At 33.6% G+C, this 11,567-nt stretch overlaps 1 long non-coding RNA gene across 1 annotated transcript; it reads left to right on the forward strand.

Moving 5' to 3' along the window:
* The first annotated feature begins 3,430 nt into the window (after positions 1-3,430).
* On the forward strand, positions 3,431-6,568 carry LOC148938718 (uncharacterized). The gene is made up of 2 exons (XR_016143637.1): positions 3,431-3,638; positions 6,341-6,568. It is a non-coding gene; the product is annotated as an uncharacterized LOC148938718 (long non-coding RNA).
* Positions 6,569-11,567: the final 4,999 nt, after the last annotated feature.

Genomic DNA, 11,567 nt, shown 5'->3' on the forward strand with positions numbered 1-11,567 from the left:
TCCCTATGATTAATGGTAGAATTTATTATTAGTTAAGAAACTTTTTTTTATAAAGGATATTATTATTATAGGTTTGGAGACAAATAGCCGTTTTGCATCAGACAGTGTCACAGTCCCAAAACATTCTTGACAAGATGGAATTACAAACCGTCACTCATATAAATGGAACACTTAGAGCGCTTGCTAACATTAATGGAAAGGTTAGTTTTTCCCTCTTGACAAGCTATATTTAGAGGTGTCACAAGGGAAAGCCTGGCTTATTCAAGCCTGACTAAGATATACCAAAAGGAAGGCCAAAAATGTTGTCTTCAAGATTTAAATAAATAAGTTTAATTTCCATTAATTTGAGAATTTTACTATTTTTCCATTGCCTGTTGACGAGGTGTAACCACGGAGAAACCGAAATTTTAAATGTAAAAAATCATCCTCTTTACTGGCTTATTATTTCTTGCAGCAGAATCAGCCAGGCTTCACAAAAGCAGAGTTACGTTTCACCCCAGAAAATTAATTTCTTTGTCTGTCTACAGTGGTTGCACAGTATTAGTTAATCTGAAGTATTAGTTAACTGGGTTTCAAAAGGTGGAATTATTTTTCTCTACAAAGATGAGAAATATTTCAATTGATTCACAAAAACACAAAACAAAAATGTGCGAATATAATGAAAATTTACGTTCTAAAACGAATATACAGAGCTGTAATATTGTTTTTTCTATTTGATGTAACCATGGCTTCTAATAACAACAGCTCAATGTATTCAGCCTCGGCAAGGCTGTTAATGAAACACTTTATGCTTGGTTTCTTCTTCCTGTTTATCTTCTTCAATTCTCCGCATCAAAAAGGAGAGCCAAGGAAGTAACACTTGCTATATTAGGAATGTGCCTATTTTTTTCTCAACCCACGGGTTTGGAAAGCTTTCCAGAGTAGCCTAAAATTATTTTACAACTTAATAGATAAGATTTTTGTTTATTTGATACGGAAGGAATCATTGCTCAAAAATAAGGTACACAATTGGGATTAAATCCTTGAAATATTGTTTCCATACCCTGTTACGTTGCATTCTTAAAACAGCTAAACAATAATTGACTTTGAAAAGCAAAAATGAGGCTACAAAATTGTTGCTGCTAATTTGGCTATCAAATTTTTAACCCTTTTTTTAGCATAATTTGCTAAAATATACAGCGTAAATAAAATTCAGTAGCTGAAATTTGGCAGCAAAATTACTGGACCGTTTAGACCATAACCTGTCAAAAGCCTTATAAAATCAGTTTGGAGATTGGTATATGTCCTTAGACATCATCGTTTCTCAGGTTGTGAAAACCAATCAAAAATGATGTTTTTGCTAAATAACTAAAAATTATAAAACTAATTTTGAAATATGATATCATGCAAAATAAAGAAAAGAAAAAACACTAAAATTTACATAGTTTGACAATGACTCTGGTCAAACAGTTCGTGGTAACGAACTGTAAGTAAGGAGCGACCCGGCCCAATGGTAACCAAAACTCTAAAAAACGTTTTAGTACCAATAGATACAGTTTTGGTACCAATAGATACATCAAAAGAATTATATTTTAATGCTAATTTCAAATATATAAGTTTCATGAAGTTTAATTTTACCCATCAAAAGTTATGCGCCTGAGAAAATTTGGCTGATTTTTGAAAAAAAGGGGAAAGACCCCCTAAAAGTTGTAGAACCTTATTGAAGTTCACACCATCATATTCAGCGTAACAGAGAACCCTACTGTAGATGCTTCAAGCTCCTATCTACAAAAATGTGGAATTGTGTATTTTTTGCTAGAAGAAAGATCACGGATGCGTGTTTATTTGTTTGTTTTTTTTCCCAGGGGTGATCGTATTGACCCAGTGGTCCTAGAAAATAGTAGGAGGGCTCATTGAAACGGAAATTAAAAGTTCTAAAAAGTGCCCTTTTTAAGTGACCAAAAAATGGAGGGCAACTAGGCCCCCTCCCACGCTCATTTTTTTTTAAAGTCACCCAATTAAAATTTTAAGATAGCCATTTTGTTCAGAATAGTCGAAAATCTAATAAATATGTCTTTTACGATGACTTAATCCCCCACAGTTCCCAGGGGAAGGGCTGCAAGTTATGAACTTTGCCCATTGCTTACATATTGTATTGGTTATTGGGAAGTATACAGACATTTTCAGGAAGAATTTTTTTCTGGTGGGGGGGGGGCTGGAGGAGGGGTATACTTGAGAGAATCTTTCAGTGGAGGATGTTTCGTTGGAGTAAGGGACATTTCTATGAAGGGAGCGCCGGATTTCCAAGCATTATTTAAAAAACGATCAGAAATTAAATTAAAAAAACAAGTTTTTTCAACTGAAAGTAAGAAGCAACATTAGAACTTAAAATGAACAGAAATTATTACGTATATGAGGGGGCTTTCCCCCAAGTCAATACCTCACTCTTTACGCTACAGTTTTTTTTAGTGCTTTCAAAAGAGCTATCTATTCTAATTCTACTCCATAAGGAGCGCCTTAGCTCCGCCTTCGAGTTCAACTGAGATAGACCTTCGCAATCGCCTCGATTGACCAAAATAAACCCAGTTGACGTTAGCATTCGCTTTGATTCAGACCAAATTAAATAATGAGTGATAGTGAGTTAGTGATTGGATTGTTGGACAATTTAGTCGATGAATATTATGATCATGAGAGATATGGAAGGCAATGTACAACTCAGTTAGGTCGCAGAGTACTCTCAATAGTAAGTGATAGCGATAAAACAAATGGCTCTTGGAGACATGAGTGTCAAACTCGCGCTCTGTGAAGCTCTTGGAGACTTGACATTATTTCTTAGAACGAAAACTCTTGCTCTCAGAGCCCCAAACATATCCATGACACAAAGCGGAAGGCTTCTCCGGAAAAACACAAAGGTAAAAGATTAAAACAAAATACGTCAAATGACGCTCTATTCAAAAAGATTTCTGAAGAACGTTCTGGTACCAAAGAGGGTCCCAAGATTCATAAGAAACTTGCCAAAGTTGCAAATAGAGCTTTTTCTGAGCCTTTGGAAATAGTGAAGCTAAAAGAGTTATTTGAGCACCACCCTAGGCCTGCGAATACCGAAAAAATTGTTCCTCCAAAGGTGAATAGTGAAATTTGGGCAATTCTCTCATCATAGGCTAAACAGAGGGATGCTAAGGCCCTTCAAGTGCAGCGGACAATTGCTCACTCAACATTTTGTGTTTTAGAGGCAGCAAATGCGTTTCTTGAGATAGAAAATGAGCATATTAAAGAAAAAGTTGTCAAAAACCTTACAGATGCAGTTCACATGCTTGGCCTCACCAATTACGATCTAAGTTTAAAAAGACGTCATGCAATGAAATTTGAATTGAGTCCAGATCCCACTGTAGCATCAGCTTTATGTGCCCCTGAAGTCAAAGTCACGGAGTGCCTTTTCGGCAAAAATATTGCCAAAACAACGTCTAAAGCTAAATCCGTGGCGGATTTGAAAAAATCCTTTGGAAAACCAAAAAACGTGCAAGGGGGGGGCCTACCGTTATCGCCGATGGCAGAACGAGGCCCCCCGTCCAAATCGCAGAAAGCAGGGCCAGGACCGTCAAGAGAGGTCCAAATTCCAGAAATTTCAGAATTTCCAGAAAAGGGATCGCAAATAGCTGGTATGTACTATTTATCATACCCCGACCTTGATTTTTATGATTTTGTTGTTAATTTCAATAGGCAGTCACAATATTTGGCTGATAACTTTAAAGCTGGGAGAATTAGTAAGTACATCTCAAAATGGCAGTCAATAACCAGTGATTTGAATATTTTGAATATTGTGGCCTTAGGCTATAAGATTGAATTTGAGAAAACACCACTAAAAGCTTTGAAAACAAAAAACAAAAGTTTTACGTTTGAAGAAATAGAGGCTATAAGAAAGGAAGTTGATATTTTATTGCATAAGGGTGTTATTGTTAAAGTACCCGACTTCAGAATAAACCGTTTTTACAGTCCCAAAGAAAGATGGGTCTACCTGGTTTATTCTTAACCTTAAAAATTTAAATGAAAACCTTAAATATTACCATTTTAAAATGGAAAGTGTTCATTCTGCGGTTCTTTTGATGACAAAAAATTGTTATATGGCCTCTATTGACCTAGTCGATTTTTATTATTCATTCCCGGTTGATTTTTAAGATCAAATGTTGCTTTTTTTTCAAGTTGACCTTTGTTATTCGTTTACTTCAATGCCAAATGGCTTATCACCGGCCCCGAGGGTTCTTACGAAAGTTATGAAACCTGTTATCTCTCTTCTTAGAAGAAAAGGGTATTTGTCTGTTATGTATTTAGACGACTCTCTCCTTCTGGGAAGGTCTTATTTAGAGTGTCAAAATAATGTCTATGAAACAGTGAAATTACTGTCAGAACTGGGGTTTGTGATCCACCCGGGAAAGTCAGTCCTCATTCCAAGCCAACAAATAGAATTTCTGGGCTTTTTGTTAGATTCGCGATTAATGCATATTGTCCTGCCGGAAAGAAAAGTTAAAAAAGTTATACATTTGGTTTCAAAAATTCTTAGTCAAAAATTGACTACGATTCAAGAATTGGCTGAAGCTCTTGCCTTTCTTGTTTCAACATTTCCAGCAGTAGAATTAGGGCCCTGATATTACCGAACAGCGGAATCGTTGAAAACTCAAGCATTAAGGTACGCGAAGGGTAATTTTTCGGCAAGGATAATTTTAACATCCGATGTAAATTCAGAACTACAATGGTGGTTGGATATTGCCAATCATGCTTCTAAAACAATTGAGTCTAGATCAATTGAAAAATATTTGTGTAGTGATGCGTCGAAACTAGGTTGGGCACTCGTGGATGAATATTCCATGAAAACGGCCACAGGTGAATGGTCCTCAGAAGAGAAGAGATTTGATATCAATGTCTTAGAAATAAAGGCCGTTTATCTGGGATTAAAATGTTTTGCCCAGGATATTAAAGGCACGCATGTTCGGCTGCGTTCTCACAATATAACCACAGTAGCTTATATAAATAAAATGGGAGGATCAAAATTTAAATTTTGTAATTATTTCGTAAATAAGGTCTGGCAGGTAGTACCGCAGGGCAAAGGATAGATGTCTGCAGAACATGTGCCTGGGGTTGCTGATATTGTGGATAAGGCATCACGAAAATTTGATAATGAAAAGGAATGGAAATTGGATTCTGAAAGATTTAATATTTTGAATTTTTGGTATGTCAGTCAGTAGATATTGATTTGTTTGCGACTAGATTAAATTTTCAGATTAAACCATTTGTTTCTTGGAAACCAGATACAGAATGTTTTTTCGTAGATGAATTTGCAATGAATTGGAAGCATTATTTCTTTTATGCATTCCCCCCATTCAGTTTACTTCCGAGGACCCTTCAGAAGGTTAAAACAGATCAGGCCACTGGTATTTTGATTTTTTCGAACTGAACCACACAAGTATGGTATCCCTTACACTTAAATCTTTTAAGAGGAAGTCCAATATTACTACCAAATGATATTTTTACTTTGTCTTTCCCACATAAACCTACCTTGCACAATTCATTGTCCAAGACGTTACACCTAGCGGCTTGATTCGTCTCCGGCACGGGCTTCACCACCCAGGATATTCTCTCTCCACAGTCAATTTTATAATGGATGGGTGGTGGGATTCAACTAATCGCCAGTACAAAGTTTACATTGAAAAATGGATCGAGTTTTGTGGAAGAAACACAATCCAGGCCTTGGAGGCAACTCAACCGGAAACTTTGACATTTCTTAGGGAACTTTTTCACTCAGCTGTTGGATACAGTGCTATTAATACTGCGAGGAGTGCTTTATCGGCAATTCTACCAAGCCTTCAGTTAGGCAGTAATCACATCACCAAGAAGTTTATGAGAGGTGTCTTTAATAGAAGGCCTAGTCTACCCAAGATTTCAAGTATTTAGGATGTAAAATATGTATTTGATCTCTTTAGACTGCCAGCTTGGGATATCGAAAATCTTCAATTAAAGACACTAACACAAAAATTAGTAGTTTTATTGATTTTATCAGCTTGTGAAAGAGTTCAGTTTTTGGCCAGTTTATCACTTAGTAATATGATACATAATGACGATGGAAGTTTTGATTTTCAAACCAATGTATTGTTAAAAACATCGAAACCGGGCAACCACAAATCAGTAGTTAAATTTCGACCTTTTAAAGAGTCGTCCCTGGGTCCGGTGACGCACCTATCTAGGTATATTAGAATGACATTATATCAAGATAGAAACGACGCACTTTTTCTTACATATCGTAAGCCTCATACTGCTGCGTCCAAGTCATCTATTTCTAGATGGATAAAAGAAGTTTTATTTCTTGCAGGTATATATATCAGTGTTTATGGTGCTCATAGCACACGGTCTGCCTCAACGTCCCACCTTAAAGCAAGAGGAATTGATGTAGATCAAATCATAAAATATGTAGGCTGGACAAATGCCAAAATGTTTGCAAGGTTTTATAATAAACCAATTGAAAGTGGTCAGCAGTTATCTGTCTTTTGAATATATTCACTGTAATTTGTTATGTTTGAAATATCTTCCTATAAATGAATTTTTGTATAACAGCCTCTTTTAATGAATAGGGCTATTATTCATAATTAGTGTTGGTATAGCTCATGCTGAACTTTAAAATGTCAGTTGAACTTGAAGGCGGAGCTAAGACGCTCCTCTTGAAGTAGAACTTAGAACTTAAACGAAAACTTACCATGTGTTAAGTTTGATTATAATTTTACCCCAAAGAAGGAATACCAGCGTAGCTGAGAATACAACTGCCCTCCCAATTTCCCTTCCTGTTGAACTCTGAGCGTTTCATCATGAGCTTAACCACCGCATATTACAATGACTTTAAAATACTGGGTTTGTTTTGGTCAATCGAGGCGATTGCGTACGTCTATCTCAGTTGAACTCTCAGCTAAGCTGGCGCTCCTTTTTTGGAGTAGAATTACAATCAAACTTCAAACTTGGTAAGTTTTCGTTTAATTTATCAATTAAAAGGCATTTGTGATTCAGGGGTTTGTGAATTAAATTTTTTTAAACTTTTAACGTAAAGAGCGTGGTATTGACTAAGGGGAGAACCCCATCATATATCTAATAACATATACGTATAAAAAAAAAAAACAATAAAAAAAACAAGCGATACGGCTCAATAGTAATCGAAACTTTTAAAAACGGAACTTTGATGTCAATAAATGTATCAAAAGAATGGGCTTATAATGCTGATAAAGAGGGGGAAACATCCCCTAAATGTGAAAGAATTTTAATGAAAATCACACCGTCAGATTCAGCGTATCAGAAAACCCTATAACATAGGTTTCAAGCTCATATCTGCAAAAATCTGCAACTTTGTAATTTGGGCCAGAAGAAAAATATACTAATATAAAAGTTCGTTACGTAAGTTAATTTGTACATTACGTCATAACCAAATTTAGAAGACAGCCATTTAGCAAAAGAAAAGTAAAATTTTTATGCAAATTTTGTTTACTTATTCAATGACGGTGAGCCAAAATAAAAGCTGCATTAACTAAAAAACGATCAGAAATTAAATATAAAAAAAACAAGTTTTTAAAACTGAAAGGAAGGAGTGACATTAAAACTTACAACGAACAGAAATTATTCAGTATATGAAAGGGGCTGCCCTCCCCTCAACGCCTCGATCTTGACGCTAAAGTTTGACTCTGTCTCACAACTTTATTTTTAAAACAATAATAAACTTTAGCGTAAAGAGCGAGGCGTTGAGGAGGGGACAGCCCCTTTCATATACGGAATAATTTCTGTTCGTTTTAAGTTTTAATGTCGCTCCTTACTTTCAGTTTAAAAAACTTGCTTTTTTTATTTAATATAAACAATTATGTTCTCTCAGCCATCTCTCAGACTATGGCTAAATACAATTATACCGCCTGAAACCGATTATTGAAATAACACACAGTATTTTATTCCTTTTAGTTATCAAATAATTCCTTTAATATATTTTAACAACAGCTAATATTCTTACTAATGTAATATATTAATTTTTCTTAGTATGTCATTATATTTACCTATTCATTTAATTCAGAACTCATCTGCAAAAAACATGAAAAGGGCGGAACAAAAATGGAAAAAGGGGAAAAAACTAACATTTACAATAACAAAACAACGACAACAGTAATAAATCGTAAACCTAACAAAATAAATAATAAGTCAAATAATAACTCTAAACCATGGGTAACCTCTTATTTCTTTGTATCTTTGTTATTTGTATCAAATATAAACACATAATATATTATCGTTATATAATATTGTTAGATATGTTATATATTTTTACTGTATCACTGCAGTATCATGTTTATGTTCGTTTTTAACACGTCTGATTTATTTTAATTTTGAACCGTATTAGTCGAGTGAATAAAGGGTCAGACTTTAAATACTATGTCCATGGCGTCAGGGGTTCAAGTCTTGGTATTACTGGTATATATATATATATATATATATATATATATATATATATATATATATATATATATATATATATATATATATATATATATATATATATATATATATATATATATATATATATATATATATATATATATATATATATATATATATATATATATATATATATATATATATATATATATATATATATATATATATATATATATATATATATATACTATATATATATATATATATATATATATATATATATATATATATATATATATATATATATATATATATATATATATCTATCTATCTATCTATCTATCTATATATATATATATATATATATATATATATATATATATATATATATATATATATATATATATATATATATATATATATATATCTATATATATATATATATATATATATATATATATATATATATATATATATATATATATATATATATATATATATATATCTGATACGGCAGTTGATGGGGTAGCCCTCCAAGCTCCGAAATGGACACCTAGAATCTGTGAACGGGAAATGGCATAAAATATTGTTATTCATCGTCTTCCTCGTTTACTCAGTTATGAAACTTTTACTTATTCCCGGCTTTCCTCTTTCTTAGGGATTGACAGTTACTATTCGAATATCCGAAGTCAAAGGAAACTTAAATACCTGCTTGGTCGCCTTTCTCTGCCTGTACAAGGGTTCAGTCAAATATATGATTTTGGTTAGACATTAAACAGCTCAAGATATAAAATGGCAGTCATAAGTGAAAAGATTCTAGGAATTTAGAAATCGGGAACAACTAGTTTTAATTTAAATTTGAATTAGAAAGGAAGAAAACCTTTGAACCTAGTGAATAAAATGAAAGCAAGCTGTTTGTTATTCATATACATGGCTGCCTGTTCCTTCTCTAAAACTTGAATACATGATTTTCGTTCATATTTCTCTCTTGTAATGTGAGGTGTTAATATAGCTTATGATTTTGCTGACTTTCAGAGCAGAAAGTAATTGTATTTTTGCAAATAATAAATATTTTATTTTACGACCTAAACCAATGACAGTTAATGTGCACAAGCAGCCAAAAAAAGAAAAAAGAAAAAGAAAACAAAGGAAGTTTACCAAGTAAAAGGAAAAATATGAAAACATGGGCATTTTAAGATTTGCCTTATTTTCAAAAAAAAAGAGGGAAACACCTCCTAAAAGTCAAAGAACTTAATGAAATTGACTTAATGAAAATCGCACCATCAGATTCAGCATATCAGAGAACCCTACTGTAGAGGTTTGAAGCTCCTATCTGCAAAAATGTGGTATTTTGTATTTTTTTGCAAGAAGAAAAATCACGGATGTGTGTTTATTATTTTTTTTTCCAGGGGTTATCGTATCGACCAAGCGGTCTGGGAATATCACAGGACAGCTCATTTAAACGGAAATATTAAGTTCTAGTGCCCTTTTCAATTGAAACAAAAAATAGAGGGCAACTAGGCCCCCTTCGTCGCTCATTTTTCCCCAAACTCACCCGATCAAAATTTTTAGATACCCATTTTATTCAGAATGGTCGAAAATATAATTACCATGTCTTTGAGGATGATTTAGTCTGCAAGTTATGAGCTTTGCCCAATGTTTACATATAGTATTGGTTATTGGGAAGTGTACATACGTTTTCAGGGGTGATTTTTTCTGGTAGTGGGGGGGGGGGGGTTACGTTGGAAGATCTTTACATAGAGGCAGTTTTCATAGGGAAGGGATATTACTATGAAGGGGGCACCAGAATTTCCAGCATTGTTTAAAAAAAGCAATCAGAAATTAAATAAAAAAACGAGTTTTTCAACTGAAAGTAAGGAGTAACATCAAAACTTAATACGAACAGAAATTATTACGTATGTGATTGGGTTCGCCACCTAGTCAATACCTCTCTCTTTACGTTGAAGCTTTTTTAGTCTATTTCATTAGAGCTTTTTATTCTAATTAACAGCCTTTGTGATTAAGAGGTCATTATTAAAGAATTGGAACAAAATCCGAACTTTAGCGTAAAGAGCGTGGCATTGAATAGGGGTCGAACCCCCTAATATACGTAAAAAAATATACGAATATAGAAGTTCGTTACGTAAGATAATTCGTAAGTTACATATATTTATTAATAATAAAAACTTTCGTAAATAAAATTAAACAACGTTCGAGAAAGCTATTTAACACAAAAAAGTAAAATTAATAACCAAAATTCGTTTTAATTATTCATGTACGGTGAGCCAAAATCAAAACTTGCATTAATTCAAAAATGGTCAGAAATTAAATAAAAAAATGATTTTAACTGAAAGTAAGGAGAGACATTAAAACTTAAAACGAACAGAAATTATTCCGTATATCAAAGCGGCTGTCCCATCCTCAACGCCTTACTCTTTACGCTAAAGTTTGATCTTTCCCACAACTCTGTTTTTTTTTAAACAATAAAAAACTTTAGCGTAAAGAGAAAGGCGTTGAGACGGAATAGTTTCTGTTTGTTTTAAGTTTTAATGTCGCTCCCTACTTTCAGTTAAAAAAAACTTGTATTTTCATTTAATAGCCCTACAAAGCAGGATTGAACCACACTTTTCGTGCAGTCTACAATTGAGATACGCCATTCAATTGGGTACCAAACAATCCGTAGGCAATTTCTCTGGAAAACATATAGCAAATCTCCCTACATTTTTCTAGTGCCCATTATTTAGAACCACACTTGACCACTGTCATGACTGTAACTTCCTTTTTTTTCTAATCTTAGCTCGCACACTTATCTTCCTATTCTTCCAAACTGTTTTTAACAGTGAAAAAACACAAGTGGGCCTCGGCTATTCTATTTTTAACATCTTCACTGCCTTACCGTTCTAGTCCAATAATACTACCGAGGTAAGCGAGGCATCTTTTTGTTACACAACGTCACGTTTTCATCTTCACTTATTCATCTAAACTTATGTTTTTGCACTCTGAACTGGTAAAACCTCTAAAGGTTCGTTCATTTTGCACTCACTTTCATCTAGGATGTGTAGCGATAAAAACGATTTATATTTGTAGCGATAGAAACTACTCCGATAGCGCCGCTTATAGCGCTGGAGATTGTGACATCTAGG

This window comes from Artemia sp. Qi Xiang Cuo, unplaced genomic scaffold (genome assembly GCF_049724085.1).
Source record: "Artemia sp. Qi Xiang Cuo unplaced genomic scaffold, ASM4972408v1 HiC_scaffold_3009, whole genome shotgun sequence".
In the NCBI taxonomy this organism is placed as follows: Eukaryota; Metazoa; Arthropoda; class Branchiopoda; order Anostraca; family Artemiidae; genus Artemia; species Artemia sp. Qi Xiang Cuo.